Source organism: Petaurus breviceps, unplaced genomic scaffold (genome assembly GCF_028583685.1).
Source record: "Petaurus breviceps papuanus isolate PSGF00001 unplaced genomic scaffold, PetGlider_PUasm1.0 84, whole genome shotgun sequence".
NCBI lineage: Eukaryota > Metazoa > Chordata > Mammalia > Diprotodontia > Petauridae > Petaurus > Petaurus breviceps.
The window spans coordinates 10,886-30,672 of record NW_027186645.1 but is presented as its reverse complement, the minus strand read 5'-3'; the positions used below and the strand labels follow the sequence as shown (position 1 = coordinate 30,672).

At 35.7% G+C, this 19,787-nt stretch overlaps 1 long non-coding RNA gene across 1 annotated transcript in view; it reads left to right on the top strand.

Annotated features, from left to right (window-relative positions):
- The window catches only part of LOC138176235 (uncharacterized), a 94,953-nt gene extending 78,646 nt beyond the window's left edge, over positions 1–16,307 (top strand). Inside the window, exon 3 of the long non-coding RNA XR_011172191.1 lies at positions 13,423–16,307. This is a non-coding gene — a long non-coding RNA (uncharacterized lncRNA). The remainder of the gene's footprint in view (positions 1–13,422) is intronic.
- Positions 16,308–19,787: the final 3,480 nt, after the last annotated feature.

The following is a 19,787-nucleotide window of genomic DNA, read 5'->3' as shown; positions in this document are numbered from 1 at the left end:
TCAAATTTTACAGGGTCCTCCATTTCATCAAATGTTTGATCATTTTCTTTTGGAGTATTTATTTATTCATAGATGCTTAAACTCATTTCTTAAACCTGGAGGCTGTATTTCCTTTTGTTGTTACTGTTTTCCTGTTGACTTATTTATCTACAAGTTCTTTGAGTTTTCTTTTTTATGAAATCTTTACTACTTTCATTTTCCCTACACCTTATTTTCCTTATCACTCACTTCTTGACTTTCTTCCCTCTGATTGTGGAACTTGAATCTCAGAGCCTGTTGGCCTCCTCCTATACTGGATAATCCATACTTCACTAGCCTAGGTCTCTGCCCCAGCTGAATTTTGGGTGGTCAGAGCTGGTCCCAACTAGATGCCATGCTTTTTTTTCTCTCAGGCTTGGTGGAACATAACATGGTGTCCTGTCCTGGTTACCTGCCCCACTCACCTTTTTTCTCAGTTCTGTGATCTAGCAGCAGTAGTTCAGAACCCATTTTCCCTGGGATCTGCATTGGTGGTGCTTCTGAGATGCTGCCTGCAGCAAGTTTTGCTCCTGAAGGAGTATATCTAAGCTGGTGGCTGCATCTGGAGCAAACTTCTGCAGCCTAGATATAGGGTGTCCATGGCTCTGGGAAGAGAGAGGAGCGACTGGGCTATAGAGATTATTTTTTTCTGTTAGCAGAGGAGTTAAGAAAACTGAGGAGGTTTCAAAGAAATTGAGTCAGTTTTGGCTCACTCAGTAAATGAGGGAGCTGATAATTTATAATGTACTAGGAAGAACATAGTACTGGTACTCAGGAAGCCTGGATTCTCTCGTATTTGCTCTGACAGAGTCACATAGCTACCAGTGTGCATGTAGTCAACTCAGTTTACCTTCCAGGTAACTCCGTTTCCTCACTAGTAAAATGAGAAGAAAATCTGATTCTTATTTCTCCAGTGAAGTGATGATGTCACAGAAGTTGAAAGCAGTTTTGACTGTATCTCTGAACTTCACTGTCATGCTTCAGCTGCTTCCTTTTCTCCCTGTCAGTATTTGTGGAGACAAAATGTTCTGTAAGTCTCTAGATGTGGACAAACCTTGGGTTCTCTCCATCTAAGGCTGACACATGGCCCATGAATATGGGTCCCTAGAAATTTCCTCTAGAAATTCTTTCAGCACTTAGGGCTTTCTTATTCTGCAACACTTTCCCTCATGTGGCCCTCTTCTCCCACTGGGGCCTCCATTTTAGGAAGGAGCCCAGGCAGGTCATGCTTCATTTCCCTCCCAGATCTGTTTATGACTCTCTAGACTTCATCAACACTATGTTCCTGGTTGGGTACCTTCCCTCCACCTGTACCCCATTTTCAGTAGTTTGTTGTTGTCTTCCCTCATTAGAAAGTAAGTTTCTTGAGGGCAAGGTATTGGTTTTTCCCCCTGATATTTATGTCTTCTACACTTAGCTTATAGCATGTACTTAGCAAAAATGCTCATTGCTTTGCTTGTTGCTGTTTATTATCATTCAGATGTTTAAAGATCAATGAATTATGTACAGTGATATTGTTTTCTGAATTTTTTGTTTAACTATCTTTACTTTTTGGGGGCTTAATTTATATAGCATAGAGTGATTATAGATAAAATCTGAGTACCATGGGGGGTGGCTAGGTGGCACAGTGAGTAAAGCGCCGGCCCCAGAGTCAGGAAGACCAGAGTTTGGTTCCGGCCTCAGATACTTAACACCCACACAAAAAAAACTAGCCGTGTAACCTTGGGCAAGTTACTTAACCCCAACTGCCCTCCAAAAAGGCAAAAAAAAAATTCTTAGCATCATGGTGTACTCTGGTGCATAATGTCACTTAGTACATCCTTTAAAAAGAAACCACACATAAACAGTCCTTACCAAAAAAAATCCTCTTTGTTTTTGTGGTGTTGCTGGAGGAAGCAAGAAGACTCATCAAGATGAAGCAAGACTGTGAACTCACTCTCCCCAGAGTAAAGCCAGCTACATTTTCTCTTTAGGGTTCTGGGATACCTCTGAATAGTTGAATTGTCTTTCTCTAACACAGTCATCTCTAGTCCTCATTCTGGTGTGTTTCACCCATTGTTAGCCATCAGTGATTAATATTTAAGTTCTATTTAACAAATTAACACCTATTAGCAAGAACTGAAGTATAAACACCCCCCCCTCTTCAAAACCCTTCTGCTTGAGGGGCAGAAAACACTCTTCCCCCTTTCTGCCTCAGTCTCTGGGAAGAGTGGGTTCAAATTTGAAATAATTTCTACATAGTATTGGTCCAACCAAGTTCCTTCACAAATGCAGCATAATTATTGGGGTGAGTCCTCCACTAATACTGAACTGGGTCCAAAGGTTGTTTCTCCAGGGCTTAATGCTAGGCTATCTATTTACAAAACCCAGTGTAGACTGTAATCCCAGACCTCTTGTGGCTACCTTTCTGACCTTAAGCTCACAAAGTCATAGTTATCTGTTATATACCTTTAAAACAGGCAAGAATATTCACAAAGAACAGAGACCCATATTCATGGGCCATGTGTCAACCTTGGATGGAGAGAGCCCAAGGTTTCCATCTAGGGACTTATAGAAAATTTTGTCTCCACAGATAATGACAGGGAGAAAAGGAACAGAAGCAAGAGGCTTCATTTGATTGGTTAGTACATTTTGAATGCTGCCCATTTAGGGCTCCCCCATCAGTCAGAAGGTTCAAGATAAGTTACAAAATGTCTGCTGCATATGCCAAAGTTTACATGGAGATTGCATCAGTTGAGTCTACTGCTCATGAGGACTAGACTCAATGGCTAGTTCTCCTGATACCCCATGTACAGAGAGAGATAGAACTATGCAGAATCTCTCTTACTCTGCTCTTAATCTGTGTAGTGCCAATAAGAATGGAAAATAAGAAAAACTAGGACCAAAAATTTAGGTGTGTAGTAGCATAGATGGGAGCTGGTAGTAACCAGGAGGTGAGATGGAGGCTCGGCTCCTGGAAAGATAGAGTGAAGCTTCTCCTTCTGAGCCAAAGGTGATTCTAGGGTGTAATCCAATGATACATAATGACAACTTTATGATTAAGTCAATGTATGTGTTGTTTTCATTATTCTTTCCTCATTTGCTATAATTTCATGTCATCCTATATTTCTTTGTATTCTGTATGTTCATAATTACCTATGGCATGATATAATTCTGATATGTTGCTATAACACAGTTGTTTTGAATTACTTGACACAGCTAGGGTTTTAAAAAATTATGAATAATCCTACTGTGAATAAGTTTTAATAGCTAGGTATTATGTACCTATTAATATACTTATGGGCTAGTTTAATGGTCACCTTCTTGGGGCAGAGTGTATAATTGTATAATGCCATGTTGTTTTTGCCTTTTTTTTTTATTTTGGAGAGCAAGTGGGGTTAAGTGACTTGCCCAAGGTCACATGGCTAGTAAGTTTGTCAACTGTCTGAGGCCAGATTTGAACTCAGGTCCTCCTGACTTCCAAGGCTGGTGCTCTATTCACTGAGCCACCTAGCCACCCCAAGTGCCATGTTGTTTTCAAGAAAAGATTGGAACAATCCCCAGCTTCATTAGTAGTATATCATTTGATATTTTTCTTCTCTTCACACTGCCAGCATTAAATTTTTCTCCCCTCCCTCTTCTGTTACTCTTCTTCCTCTCTTTCTCTCTTCCCTTCTCTTTCCTACTCCCTACTTTGGCAGCTAGGTGGTATAGAGAATACAGTGCTGGACCTAGAGTTCAAATCCTGCCTCAGACACTTGAGCTGTGAACCCTGGCCAAATTACTTAACTTCTCCACTTCAGTTTCCTTATCTATAAAAAAAGATAATGATAGCATCCCCCTTCCACAGTGTTTGTGAGGATAAAATGAAACAACATTTATAAAGTGATTTTTAACCTTAAAGCACTATATAAATATTTGCTGTGATAACAGCTGCTGCTGTTGCTGCTACTACTACTTTTCCCTGCCCCTTTCGCCTACCCTTGCCCTATGACTTCTTTCATTTATTTCCCTTCTACTTCTTTTCTCCCACTTTCTCTTTGTCTCAGCTTCTCTCTCTCTCTCCCCCTCTCTATCTCTCTGCTCTTTTTTGTCTATCATTTCCTTGTTGCTGGAAACAGCAATGCAGATGGCATCTTAGAGTCTTAGAGATTGCCTGGATCATTGACAGTTTAAGTGACTTGTTAGCATGTCAGAAGAAAGTTTCTGACTTTGAGGATGGCTTTCTTTCCAGTATGCCAGACTGTTTGCCAGTTTTATTCTTTTATAACTATCTCTGGCAATTTAATGGATGTTATGTGATATCTCAAATTAAAACATTTTTCTAATTACTAGGGTATCTTAGTAATTTTTCAGTTAGTTATTAGTATTTTGTGTCATTAATTTCTAGAGCTGCCTTTAATAATCTTTGATCATTTTGATGTGGTGGTTTGTATCTTATTCTTAGAAATTTGTGTGGATTTTTAAGTAGTTTTATGTTAAGATTTTTATAATGCTGCTAGATAGATCCTTTGGTGGACTTGTGATTTCATCACTGTGTTCTCTCCAGTGGTTCTGATTGTAACCCTGTATGGGGGAAATATTATTTATATCCTTTTGTGAATCTTCCATGGGGGCAGGGATCTATTCAACATGCGGAGGATTTTCCATTATATTTATGACACCTGTATAACTCTGGGCAAGTCACTTAATTCTTCTCAGCTTCAGTTTCCTTACCTATAAAATGGGCACATAGTAATAGCATCCACCTCTCAGAGTTGTTGTGAAGATCCAATGATATATAATATATGTATAATTCTTTTCATACCTTAAAAGCTCTGTGTAAATTCTAACTATTGTAATTATCATCATCATCAATATTATGTAAATACCATTGGAACAGTTGTGCTGTTCATAAACTGTCCATTTCTTTTACATTATTGCCTGGTCTAGTTTTCTGCTTATATATCTTTATGATTGTCTTTATGTTGTTTCTTTTCTGTGGTTTTTCGTAATGTTTTTGCCTACTTAAGCCTGTCGTGTTCCTCTATTATGCTTTTAGTGACCTGCAGCTTAATTTCTCCAGAGACAGTGATACTGTGTGACTTGTAGACATATGGCATATTGATGTTAAAAGACTAGGCCTTTGTTTGAGATTAAGCTTGATGTCATTAAATGTACTTTCTAATTTCCCAAGGACAATCTGGATTGCTGTCCTCCTATTTAGTTTTGAGGTATCTACCAAGATATTACAAATAATGATGAACTACTTTTAGGGGTTATCTATCCAAAAGATAGCCTATGTAAAGGTACAGAAATGGAAGATAGATTGTGTGTGAGGAATAGCAGAAAGATTAGTTTGGGTGAAAAAAAAAGATTAGTTTGGGTGGATTGAAGAATGTGTGAAATGGAATAATATTTAATAAACTTAAATAGAATAATGTTGAATGACGAAACTGTAAAGTGCTATATAAATGTTAGCTATGATTATTATTAGTGCTATTAATGTTAATAAGTTTAGAGAGGTGGGTTGAACTAGGTTATAAAGCAGTTTTAATGCCAAGCTTTCTTGTAAACATTTTTTTCCTCTACCGATTTTCACTGTTTTATGAGGGAATACTGTTCCTAATCCTCTATATCTGATCTTCATAAAATTAAAAAAATTTATTTTTTTGCTTTTTGGAGGGGGAAAGGCAGGGCAGTTGGGGTTAAGTGACTTGCCCAAAGTAACATGGCTAGTAAGTGTTAAGTGTCTGAAGCCGGATTTGAGCTTAGATCCTCCTGACTCCAGGGCTGGTGTTCACTGTACCACCTAGCTGCCCCCAAATTTAAAAATTTTTAAAAAATTATTATAATCAGCAAAAATTTGACTCCTTTCCCTCCAGTCTCTCCCCCAAATGTAAACATAAAAAAAATTAAACTCATTAAAATATGTATAGTAAATCAAAACGCATCTCCACATTGGCCATGTCCCAAAAAATATCTCATTCTGCATTCTGAGTCCTTCATCTCTTTATATCAGGAGGTGAGAAGCATGTTTAGCTAATTATCCCTCTGGAATCCTGGTTGGTCATTATATTGATAAGTTTAGTGCAGTAGTATTCCATCATATTTATATGCTATAATATGTTCACCCATTTCTTAATTTATGGGTAACCCTCAGATTCCTATTCTTTACTTCCTCAAAAAAAGCTATGTTTTTGTATATCCTTAGTGTTTTGTTTAGGATTAATCCCTCCCTTAATCTACCCTACTTATTCATCCTTCCTTCTTTTAGCCTTTCCCTCTTAATTTTCCTGTTAAGTGAAATGTATTTCTGTACCCAACTCTAATACTCATTTTCTTGCTCTCCCTCTCCGTTCCCATTTTTTTTGGAGGGGGAAGGTAGGGCAATTGGGGTTAAGTGACTTGCCCAAGGTCACATAGCTAGTTTGTGTGTGTGTGTGTGTGTGTGTGTGTGTGTGCGCGTATTAAGTGTCTGAAGTAAAATTTGAACTTAGGTCCTCTTGACTCCAGGGTCAGTGCTCTATTCACTGCGCCACCTAGCCACCCTTCCCTTTCCCTTCTTTCTTCCTTCTTTTGACCACTTCAGATGAGAATGAGGTTCAAGTATCAGCTGTTTCCCTCACTTCTCCCTTGTTTCTATAGATGTTTATTTGTGTACCCTGATAATGTGAGATAATTTTCCCTAACTTTCTTTTCCCTTCTTCCCATCCCACAGCGAGTTCTTCCTCTCTCTTTCTCTATTCTTAAAATCATGAAGATATAAGAAAACCATACCCATGCCTTGTCTAATAGAACTCTTTCTATACACTCTGATTCTGACAAGAGTTCAGAGGGGAAACAAAGATCGTCCACTCATATTTGAATATAAGCAGTTTATCATTGTTTAGTCTGTTATCGTTGTTCATTCATACTTACCACTTCTTTATTTGTCTCTTCACTTCAAAATTTCACCTCAGCCCTGGGTAATGGAATGCTTGGAAGTCTTCTGTTTCATTAAAGGTCCATTTTTCCCCTTGTAATTTTATATAGAACTTTGCTGGCTAGTTTAATTTTCACTGTCACTCATAACCTCTGCCTTCTGGAATATCATATTCGAAGTTCTTTACTACTTCATGATTGCTAAATTATGTGTAATCCTGACTGCAGCTCTTTGATACTTGGATTCTTCCTTTCTGGAAGCTTGGAGCATTTTTTTCCCTTTTATTTGGAAGCTCTGAATTTTGACTTTGAGGTTTTGGGGAGTTTTTATTTTGAGGTTTCTTGAGTAGGTGAACTGTGGATTCTTTTAATTTCCACTTTGTCCTCTGGTTCTAAGAGATGTGGACAGTTTTGAGATTTCTTGAAATAGAATGTCTAAGCTCCTATTTTTGGTCATGGCATTCAAATAGTTCAATGATTCATAAATTTCTCCTTGATCTTTTTTCTAGGTCATTTTTTTGCTATGGGATACTTTTTTCCTTTTCATGCACTTTGACTTTGTTTTAATATTTCTTGTTGCATCGTAGTCATTGGCTTCAATTTTGTCCATCCTAATTTTCAAGGAATTTGTTGTTTAGGCAAGGTTTTGGACCTCTTATGCCAAACTGTTCATTTCCTTTCTACTTCTTTATTTCATAGTTCTTATTTCTTTTCCATTTTTTTCTTCAAGTGTTCTTATTCTCTCTCTAAAATTTTAAACTTTTTAAAACTAATTCTCAAATCATTTCTCCCAGAAATTCTAATTGAATTTGTGTCCAGATTATAATTTGCTTTTAGGTTTTGCTTATAGATGTTCTGGATTCATCTTTTGTATTTATGTTTTGAACATCCCTGTCATCATTATCTCTTTTCCAGATCTGTTCTTTATTTTTTTTTCTATGAGATACCTTATATTTTCTTTTTTTTCAAACTTTTAACTTTATTTTAATATAGCTGGTTGTGAAATGAAGTTAACTTTTTTTTTGGTTCATTCTAATTTTCAAGGTATTTGTTGCTTAGGCAAAGTTTTGGACCTTTTGTGCCAAGCTCTTACTTTCAATTCTTTCTTCCATGACTCTCATTTCTTTTTTCATTAAGTGTTCTCATTCTATCTATAAAACAATTTTAAAATCTTTTTTTTTTTTGAGTCTTGCTTTATCCTTTCTAGGAATTCTAGTTGAATTTGTGCCAAAGCTGTATTTTTCTTTGAGGCTTTGTTTGTATTTTTTTTTTTTAGTTCATTCTCTTCTGGATTTGAGTCCTGAGCATCCCTGTCACCATAATAGCTTTTTATAGGGGAATTCTTTGTTTGCTCATTCTTCTAGCCAGTTTCTTTATTGAACTTGGTGTTATAGTGAGGCACTGTGTACTTCTTGATGATGCTTTCCTCAGTGTTTTGTTATTGTAGGATCTCAGGGATAGACTAGAAACCTGCAAACTTTCATTGCTCCCAAAGTGATCTGATTCAGGGCAAATTCTGAAAGCTGTCCCTCTACTCTTCAATCCAGTAACACTAGCCTTTCTGCTCTCCCATGAACAAAACACTCCATATCTGGGCTCTTGGCAGTTTCTCTGGCTATCTCCCATAACTGAAATGCTCTCTTTCCTATAAGTCCCAACTAAAATCCCTTCTCTTACAGGAAGTCTTTCCCAGCCCCTCTTAATTCTAGTGTCTTCCTTCTCTTATTTACTTCCTATTTATTTATCCTTTATATATATTTATGTGTATATTCTTTCTTAGAACCCTAAAGGCAGGGATTGTTTTGTTTTTATTCTCTTGATTGAATGACTGATTTGGGCTAATTATTTTACTTGTTAAAGAGGTTGGGCCAAATAATCTTTGTTTCCTCCTAATTCCAAGACTACAAATACCTATCCCTAGAAAATTTTCCTTTAGCTTTAAAAAAATTACATGATTTTATAATTGTCCAGTCAATTAATACTAAAGAAATGAACTAGACAGAAGTTCAAAGTAGACTATTGCTGAAGTATAACATGAATAGAGCAGGACTTAGCAGTGACTACAAAGGATACATCAAAGATAAAAACACGATGAACACCTTTGTATTTGTGGGTATACATGGGTACTCTATTTTTTCTTGAGGGACACCATAATGAAAATATCATATACCAGTGGGGCACTGCATTACTACATACTGTGTTGATTGAATTTTCCTGGTTGGTTTTTAATTTCCCGATGTTCAGTATACATGTTACCAAGGTGCAGTTAACGATTATGTGCCAGGTTGGGTAGCATGGATTTAAGGTGAGAGATTTTCTTTCTAGCATTTGTAAGGTTGTTGAGAATTACAATATGACTTTGTGATCTAATTTTTTTTTCTAAAGGACTTTTTCTTTTTCTTTTTTTGCCTTTTTGAGGGCAGTTGGGGTTAAGTAACTTGCCCAAAGTTACATGTCTAGTTTTTTTGTGTGTGAGTGTGTGTTAAGTGTCTGTAATGGGAATGTAAATTTAAAGATCTTCCCTGCCCCTAGGCTAAAGTGCACCTGGAGCCTGGGGTGGGAGGCTTGTTTTTCAGTAGATACTTCTTGATTGGCCAGTGAGTCAATAAGTTTGTTACATTCTCTGAGCCAGGAGAAGGGTATATAAACCCTGATTTGAGGCTTTGTTTTGGGGCTCACTTTGAGAAGTGGTCTGTGATTTGATCAGATGAAATTATCGGAAGCCATTGTCCAGAGCCCCCCGGCTTTGAAAAACCCAGATGTTGAAACCCAGATGTTGATTTGGTATGGATGTAATGGTTGGAAAGTTTGGAAAGCTGTCTACTTGATCTGTTTCTGTCTTGATACCTCTCTGCCTGTATACTTTGAAGTTCGGGGTGCTGACCTTTTTCCCCTGAACGAGGTAAATGATATATGTTTGACTGATTAAAGTAAGCTTGTTAACCCATTTTGAGTTGCTTTCCTTTAACAAAGCAGATCCAAGAACCTGTATGGGCAACCACCCTGAGGAGCTTGGGGTGCTTGCTGCTACAGTGTCTGAGGCCAGAACCAAACTTGGGTCCTCCTGAATCTGGGGCCTGCACTTTACTCACTGCGCCACCTAGCTGCCCCTAAAGGACTTTTATAATTTACATTCAGTCAGGATTAGGGAGGATCTGGATCTGTAGTTTCATTGTTGTAAGGAGCTAGCCTGAGGCAAGGAAATTTCCTCTACCAGTACAGAACTAAAACTGTTCTGCAGTTTATAATCTTATAGAATTTTCTGGAATGCTTAAGAGGTTGAGTGACTTGCTAGGGATTACAAAACCTGTATGTTTTGGAGGCAAGTCTTGAACCTAGCACTTTGTTATGTTATAATCTTTTCTTTTGTTACCCAAGGAGTATTCCTTTCTCACAAAAGGGTTCTGACTCTGGGCTCAGGTAAAAGTTTTATTCCTGGGGTGGCTAGGTGGCACAGTGAATAGAGAGCACTAGCCCTGGAGTCAGGAGGACTTGAGTTCAAATGCGGCCTCAGACACTTAACACAAAAAACTAGCCATGTGACCTTGGGCAAGTCACTTAACCCCAATTACCATCCAAAAAGCAAAAAAAAAAAAAAAAAAGAGTTTTACTCCGATGGGAGCCTGAACCCAAGGAAAGGGGAGCAGGTTTTTTTCTTACACTGTCTAGTTCATTCTGTCCCTACCCTGTAACCCAAGTTCCAGGAAAAAAAAATCTCCTAAACAAGTATTGAGTATGGCTTAAGCCTTGTATCTCCTCATATAGGAATTAACAGAGTCTCTTCTAGAGAAGGTACTCAGGGTACCTAGATATTAGGTATAGGACAGATATTTAATTCCTCTACTCCAAAAGAAAGACTCTAAATGAAAGACTCAGCAGCACATGTTGACAAATAGTGAAAACATGAAACAGTTTAAAACATGAAACAGTATCCCATCACTCTTATCCTGCCTTGTAGGGGATGTAAAGACAACTTTGTAGGACTGCATTTCAGATCTGCCCCGTACAAGAAACTCAAAAGTCCGGGTCTTCTGGCCATCCATGCATGGCTCTTTAGTCTTTTCAGCTGCAGAATCTTCCTAGCAGTGGTTCCCTTCTGAGAACTGTCCCTGAACATTACCTACTGGGCAACCAGTCCTCTTCACTTCTTGAATTTAACTGTAACTGACAAGAGGGCTGGGAAACACAACTCCAGGATCTTTGTTTGGTAACCTGGGCTCAAGGAAAGAAAGACAAAACAGAAGAGACAACCAGGGATCTGAGGTGTTGTCTCCATTTTGCCTAGGCAAGTACATATTATTCCTCTTGTATGAGTGTGGTTACTATTGCTAAGTGTTTGGTGGCAGGGGAGAGGTTGGGAGTAGGATGAAGAAAGGCACTTGAAATCCAAGAGGCTATATTGAAAGATAACCTGTCTTTTCTTTTCTCTATACATATCCCATATTGTTGGCTTAAGGGGTGCTGTTGTCAAACAGCTCTGACAATGCACTGGGTTATAAGGATACTTGAGGACCAACCAGGGGCATCTGGTTATGCTTGTCCTTTAGTAAGGGACCAGAATGTGTTCCTCCCTATGCAGCCAATGTACACACAACCATTACCATGCCTGGTGCCCCTGTTTAGATCAGAGATTTCCCTGATAATGCCAGTTATGCTTATTTTATACATGTATACATACATACATACACAAACACACACACATACACAGACATATACATTTACTCATATTACATTGGTTTGAACCTTTTGCCTTTCTCAGAATAAAAAAATGCTAAACCTTTTAAAAAGTTTGACCTTCCTATTTTTGAAGTTATTTAGTCACTGTCTTGAAAGTGAAAGAAAATTTGGATATTTTAATGAAAAATAGTGCAAAAATAACTGAGTTTAAATTTATACTCCTGAATTTTAATACCATATAGGAAATCTTACACAATTCCATAATGATTTTCATTATTTATTTCCCCATTCCCCTTGAATCTTTTATTAGAGTGTGTGAGTCCAGATTCAGAAACTTTTGAAAGCTTTAAAATTTGTTTTCTGGTGATTGTTTTTTTTTTTTTTATAAACTAATGTCCTCCAAGACTTCTTCTCAACCCTGACTTTTAAAAAAAGTACTCTATTGAGAGATCTACTTTGAAGTTTTAATATATTTCAGTAAAATTCTGTTGCATGTTGTTTGTGATCTTTGTCTTTTGAAAATACACTTTGCATGATTTTTCAGAGGAAAATTATTTATGTAGTTACTGGGGCCCTGACAGGTTAAGCAACTTGTCCATAGTTCCCCAGTATGTGCCAAAAAAAATCTATAGCTGTACATGTATGATGTATATTAAAATTTAATACATAATATGTAACAATCATTCACTGTACCCAAGCATGTATATATACAATTTATTTATTTTCTCTGCTTCCTTTTTCTATTCATATATATGCAGTCTAGTTATTTTTTCTCTCTATATTGATATTTATTGACATATGTAATCCATATAGGGAAATAAATAGAAAAATAGATATATATCTATATTATATAGATATAAATAAGATATATCTACATAGACCTATATAGAGAAAATCAATAAATTGCATATATGTATGCATACATATGTATCTAGCTACATATATGTTTACTTGAATTCAAGTGAATTTCTTGCAAGACACTGTAGATTTTTTTTGTTTTCTTCCTCTTTTTTTTTTACATTGTTCTTGTTCTTTATCTACCCTTTCCCTGTTCAGGATCAGGAATTATCTTGAAATAAAATGGAACCAGCATTTAAATTTCTTTTCTGAATGGCATTGTCAGTCTCTTCCTAAAAGGCAAAGTATAATATATCAGCTCATTTACTTGGGCTTCCTGTTCCCTGGTACTGTATTGAGCCAGAAGGAGGGGGTAGAACTCTTAAGGATAAAATGAGAAATTGTTCAATTAGTATTTTTGAAAATGCTACACTGTACATATTTTTAATTGTGGACAAACAGGGAGCTGTAATCTTGTTCATCCTTTATTTTTTTATCTATAAATTGGAATGGTGATTTAATATTTTATTCTTAAGCAACAAAAATGATTCACAGAGCCATATTTTTCAGGTCTTGTGAAATGGAGGCAGCTTAGGGATGAATATATGCTTATTCCTGTGTCTGGAACTTAATTACTTAGTCTCTGGGAGCTATTTGGTCGAGTCTTTGCATAATTTACAATTTGTCCTTTGAACTTAAATTTGCAGAAACTAGAATAGTCTTGTAAATTTATGTCAGTTCAACCTTAAAAGAAAAAACACCCCTCTGCTTTAAAGAAATGGTACTTCCTGCTTTCATAAACAGTCATGTGCATAGTTTAGCAAGGCCTGATGCCTCTGGAGCTTTTTTCCTTTATAGCACCATTGAATCACAGTCTTTACCGAAGTACTGCGAATCTTGTGGCCTCATTCTGAACAAAAGGGATTAGAGAAGAAAAATCTTTTGATAAAAGACTTTGGATAGCAAGGGCAGGCAATCTTGGTTGTGAATATTTTCTGATTTTTCCAGAAATCAAGCAGAAGATTGAGCTGCTGATGTCAGTTAACTCTGAGAAGTCGTCCTCTTCAGAAAGGTACAGCTACATCTCTTGCATGAACAATTAATGGTGTAGCACTGCTAAGAGGGAAATCAGTATATTTTTTTCTTGTCAAGTTTGATATAATGTATTTTATTGTATACTGGTTTTTTGTGCTGTATTTATATTGGTTAAACTATTCTTTCTTTGCAGAGGATTATGGATTGATTTTTAAACAAATAGTGAAATCTAACCGGCTGCAGTATGCAAATGACTGTATAGCATATTGCTGGTTTATGTATAGTAGTCATTGAAACCTTAAAAAAATTTTTTTAAACAACAAAGAATTCCTTGGTTTCTTAAAAAAATGCCAACATTAGATTTTTTTCTTCCTTTATTTTTGGAGGGCTGATATACAATTACTAAGGTTATCTGTTAAATCTAGGTTGAAAAAATTGAGTTTTTTATTGTGCTAAATATGTTGTTATATGGAAAGGGAGTGCCCTTTGTAAATAGCTTAGGAATTGCAAACCCACAGATTAGTCACATTCTGTGAGATAGATATGATGCTTCTTCAAGTCTGTGCTAGGAAATGGAACAGTCACTGCATGCGGTAATGGTTCATGCCTGCAGGTAAGGACAAAATGACTCAGAAGTATTTTTAAAGCAATTATTTCATCTGTCAATCAAATGATTATACTTTTAAGTAGATATTTCACATTTACTTAGTATTTTACTATATGAAGTAGAACCAATAAATTTTTGTTTTGGAACTGAAATAAAACTGTAATTATTATCTTGGTATAATAAATAATAAAATGGATTTGCTACTGTTTACTAGAAATATGTATACTAAACACTATTAACATATTCAGAATATTAAATAAGTTATGTTGTTTTCTTTCATCATATTTAATATATACTGAATATTGCCACTTTGCAACTGAATAGCTAGTTGTTTTTTTTGGGGGGGCAGTAAATTATATATTTTTGCATGTTTTCTTTTCAAACTGCAGAAACATAAGTAGTTTAAAATTAAAAATAATAAAATATGTTAGGCAAAATGCTTGAAAATATAATGTATTCATAAAGGGGATTTAATTTAATGAAGTAGTATATAAAGAGTAATCTTTTTAACCAAATGATCACTTTAAATGAATTAATTAGTAGAATGAGGAGGTGGGTATGTGTCCTTAGACTAAGACACTGCATAAATTTCTCATGTGATTAAAAAACATAGCTGAATAAGTAGAGAAAATGGTGGGAATTTTGTTGTCCTTTTCTGGAGATTAGAGTTTGACGTGATGATTTTGTTTTCTAAAATAAAGAAATTTCAGGAGGTTTGTTTCTTGTACATCTCTCACTTCAGGTCTGTGACTAGCCATAAGATATTAAAATATTCTGTTTTCTGATGAAAAAAAACAATCTTATGTCCTGTGACCGTGGTGCCAGTAAAATGGTGGTGATGAGAGGATATGAAGATTGGGGGTGGGGGTAGGTTCAGTAGTGAGGAAGATAGGTGCCAACTCTTATTAGAGCTTTGGGTAATAGGAACAAGGTTCACGATTGGTTGATATTGATAGCAGTTAATATATTACCTTTTTGGAGGAACATGAATTCTTTAAAGAAACTTGTTGAATAGATTGAATGAATGCTATTGAGAGAGAAATTAGGAATGACTGAAATATTTCTGTGCTAAGTGTATTGTAGGAAAAGAAGGTATTCAAAAGTAATTTGTTAACTGAATAGTTCATATTGCTGCCCAGTGTCTTATACTGTAATCTTGGGGAAAGAGAGAAAACATGTGGTTGTGATCAAGTTTAGAAATTAAGCACAGTGCATATACAATAACTTGGCACATAATTTTCCTAGAGCTATTTTTTAAAGTGGTCAAACAAACGACTATATATAACAAACACTTTTACAAAAACTGACTTATTAGGTCAATAAATTAAAAATAGTTTGTAGTTGGTCTAGGTACCATCCTAAATATTATTTTGTGATTTGACCTTCTGGTTTGTCATATTTCTTTTCAAGCATCTAAGGTGAAAAAAGGAAACTTCTAGCACGAGAATAGGAAATCTAGAGAAAGATGAAGAGAATTTTAAGTGCTTGACTTTATTTAAAAAATAAGGAAATCCAGAGGACTTGAAACTCTTGGTGATACATTGTGCTCAGGAATTTTGTAGCTTAAACTATTTCTGTAGAGCTACCTATAAAAAATTTCATAATTATACCTCCCATTTCTCTGTAGTTTTAGATTGTAAAAATTTCTGAGTTGAAATCCTTCTTTTAAATATTATTGTTTTACAAGGTGGCAGCATTGGGGATATGATATTAGTCTTAAAAGCTAATTTGAAATTTACACCAGTGTTAGGCAAGCTTCCATTGCGTTTATTGGGAAGGTTGGTAATAAAACTTGACTTTTTGAAGGAGATTATAGCCATGATGGTAACTCTTTCAAGAGACCAGAAACCATCATTTTACACAATCAGTAAGTATTGTTTCTTGTGAGAGAAGGGATAATCCTTTATGACTGCAGGGATTGAAATGAAGAGATCCATACCCTCAAACATAAAAGTTTTCTATATGAAATCTTGAAGTTTCTGCATTGTGATTTTTGTGTCACAAATTTTTACTTGCTTAGAGGGATTGACAGTGTTGAGGAAAGTAGGTAAAAATGGAATTAGTTGTGTCAGAGAAATAATGAAAGATGAAAATTATTTTGGGGTTAAGTAGCTTGTTCAAGGTTCCACGGCCAGTTATTTCTGGGTGTGGTGCTAAGTATCTGAGCCCGGATTCGATCCCCAGGTCATCCCAACACTGGGGCTGGTGCTCTTACTCGCTGAGCCACCTGGCCACCCCTAAGCAATTGGGTTTAAGTAACTTGCTCAAGGTTACATGATCAGGTGTTTCTGGGTGGGTGCTAAGTGTCTGAGCCCGGATTTGATCCCCAGGTCATCCTGACACTGGAGCCTGTGTTCTTACTCATTGTGCTGCCTGGCTGCCCAATATTGGTGGTTTTTAGAAGGCAAATTTTATTGATTTTTTTTTTTACATTACCAAAATTTCCCCTAATATCTCATCCCCTCCTGCTCCTAAGAGAAACCACCTCATATAATAATTTTTTGGGGCTTTTTTTTTTGGAGGGCAATTGGGGTTAAGTGACTTGCCCAAGGTCACATGGCTAGTGTTTTTGTTAAGTGTCTGAGACTGGATTTGAACTCAGGTCCTCCTGACTCCAGGGCCAGTGCTCTATTCACTGCGCCACCTAGCCACCCCTCATATAATAATTTTTAAAGACAGGAAAGAGAAGATATCAGCAAAACTGATTAATATATCCAAAAAGCCTGAAAAATGTTCCAGTTTACCAAAACTATGGACTTCCCCTTTCTGAAAAGGGGTGTAGTTGGGGTGTCTTCTTTGATATCATAATTGTTCTTAATAATTTTTCAACATTCACTTTTGATTTTTTAAAAATGTGTTTCTGTTTACATTGTTGTAGTTGTATACACTGTTTTCTCTGCTTACTTCCCTCACTATCAGTTTGGATAGCTCTTTCTATGCTTCTCTGTATTCATCACATATGTCATTTCTTACAGCACAGTAATATTCCATTGTTTTCATGTACCACACTTTGTTTAGTCATTTCTCAATCAATGGGCATCCAATTTGTTTCCAATTATTTTCTATGGAGTGTTGTCATATGTATATGTCTGTGTATATGTATGTATCTTTTTCATATCAGTCATCTTTTGGTATTAGTTTTATAGTGCAATCTCTGGTTCAGTGAATGGTATATTTTAGTCACTTGATTTGCATAATTCCAGGTTGCTTTCAAAAATATACTGATTCACAGCTACACCAACAATAAGTATTACTAGAGTGCTTATCTTCCTATAATTCTTCTAACATTAAATATTCCTGTATTTTGAAATTTTTGCCAACTTGCATGGTATGCATTGTGCCAATTTCTTAGGATTATTTTGATTTTAATTTCTATTATTATTAGTCATTTGGAGCATTTTTATATGGTTCTTAATAGTTTGCACTTTTGCACTTCTTATTAAGTATTCTTTGAACACATCCATTGGGTAATGACTTTTCATTATATATGTTTGTGCACATGTAAATTGTATGTAAATATGTAAATCACTATTCTAAACCATCAAGACAGTAAAGAAAAAGTTAAAAGATTTATATATATGAGAACATTTATAGCAGCTCTTTTTGTGGTGACAGAATTAGAAACTGAGGGAATGCCTATCAGTTGTGAAAAGGCTGAACAAGTTATGGCATGTGAAAATGATGGAATACTATTATGATTATGAAATGACCATATGGATGATAAAAAAACAAAAACAGTGGGAAGACATATGAACTGATAAAGTGAACAGAACCAAGAAAGCATTATACACAGTAACAGCAATAGTGTAACAGTAATCAAACATGAAAGACTTAGCTACTCTGATTAATACAGTGATTGACAACAGCAGCTACGGATTCACAATGACAAGCACTATTCATCTCCAGACAGAACTGATGGCCTCTGAGTACAGATCGAAGCACTTTTTATTTTTCTTGCTTTTTTTTTTTTTTTACAACATAACTATGTGGAAATGTTTTGCATGGACTTTCTGAGTAGAATAGGTAACATTTTCTTGCTTTTCTCAATAGGTGGGGGAAGAGTGGAGGAAGACAATTTAAAATTCACAAAAAAATTTTAAAATTTGAATAAAAAAAGAAATAAACTACACCACTGGTGGAATTATGAAGTGCTCACAATATTATAGAATACAATTTGGATTACATAAGAAAAGCATCTAAATCGTGCATTTGCTCGAGAACCCTATTGGACACATAACCTAAGGATATCAGACAAACACAATGGTCCTACACATACCAAAGTAGTCGTAGTAGCAATTTGGGGAGGGAGCAGATAGGTGCCCATCACCTGGGAAATAGTAGAGCAAGCTCAGGAATAGAGTAACTCAAAAGGAGTTGGGAAAATTTTTATGAACTATTGCAGATTTAAGTGATTAGACAAAATCAAGAGAACACCCACATGAATCATGACTTTTTTTTTAAAAAGCAACACTAGCAGACATCAGATTTCAGATCAAGGTAACCATCAATCTTGATTTATCACATACTTCATTGCTTTTGGTAAAAACATAAGGGTTATAGTTAAAAAATGTGGTATGTGCTACATGTCCTGATTTGTACAATGATTTACCTTGATTATCTTAATGCTATTTCTTTGTTTAAGACAGGATTCTATAGAGTAGGGGATAAACTTTTAGATTTTATATAGAAAATGTTTATCTTTGAAGTTGTCGATGTGTTCCCTTCAATACTACAATATTATTTGTACTGTGACCAAAATCATTAGTTTAAAAACAGAGAAGTAGATGAAAGGAGCAGACTAGACACGGGAAAAGCAGAAACAATGGAATTCAATAACCCAGTGTTCAGTGACCAGAAAATATAAAGTACTTAGGGAAGAACTCCCTATTCAACAAAATCTGTTTGGAAAACTGGATAGTAGTCTGGCAGAAATTAGGCTTAGACCGATACCTTATACCATCTCATAATATATTCTAAATGGACATATGACCTTAATAATAAGGATGATGCCATAAGAAAAGTAGAAGAAAGTCATATACCTTTTGTGGCTGTGGGAATCAGGACATAAATTCTCAAACAAATAAGAGTTAGAGGCAATTACTAAGCGTAGAATAGATAACTTTGATTAAACTGAAATGTTTTAACATGCAAAAAAATTGATATACTTAGAATAAGAGAGGAAGTGGTAAAATGGGGGGGAGGAATTTTTTTTTTTTTTACAAATTTCTCTGAAAAGTTTATCTAAGGCATATGAACATTTAATAGATATGTATATGTATGTGTGTGTATATGTATGTATGTAAATTTGTATATGAATCTTTGTAGTTTAACTTTTTCTTTGTTCTCTTGATGGTGAAAAGCTAATAGTGATATTGCTAGGTCAAAGGGTATGCAAAGTGTCATACCCCTTTGGGCCTAATTCCAAGTAGTTCTCCAGAATGGTGGGACTAGTTCACAGTTCCACCAGCAATGCACTACTGTACCTATTGCATTTGTCATTTTCCTTTTCTATCATTTTAGCTAATCTGATTGGTATGAATATGGTTATTAATATGAATAATTCCTTAAAGTTGTTTTAATTTGAATTTCTCTAGTTATTAGCGATTTGGAGAATTTTTTCATATAACTATTGATAGCTTTGATTTCCTCCTCTGAAAACTGCTCATTCATGTCTTTGACTATCAGTTGGAGAATAGATCCTGTTTTTGTACATTTTGCTCAGTTCCCTACG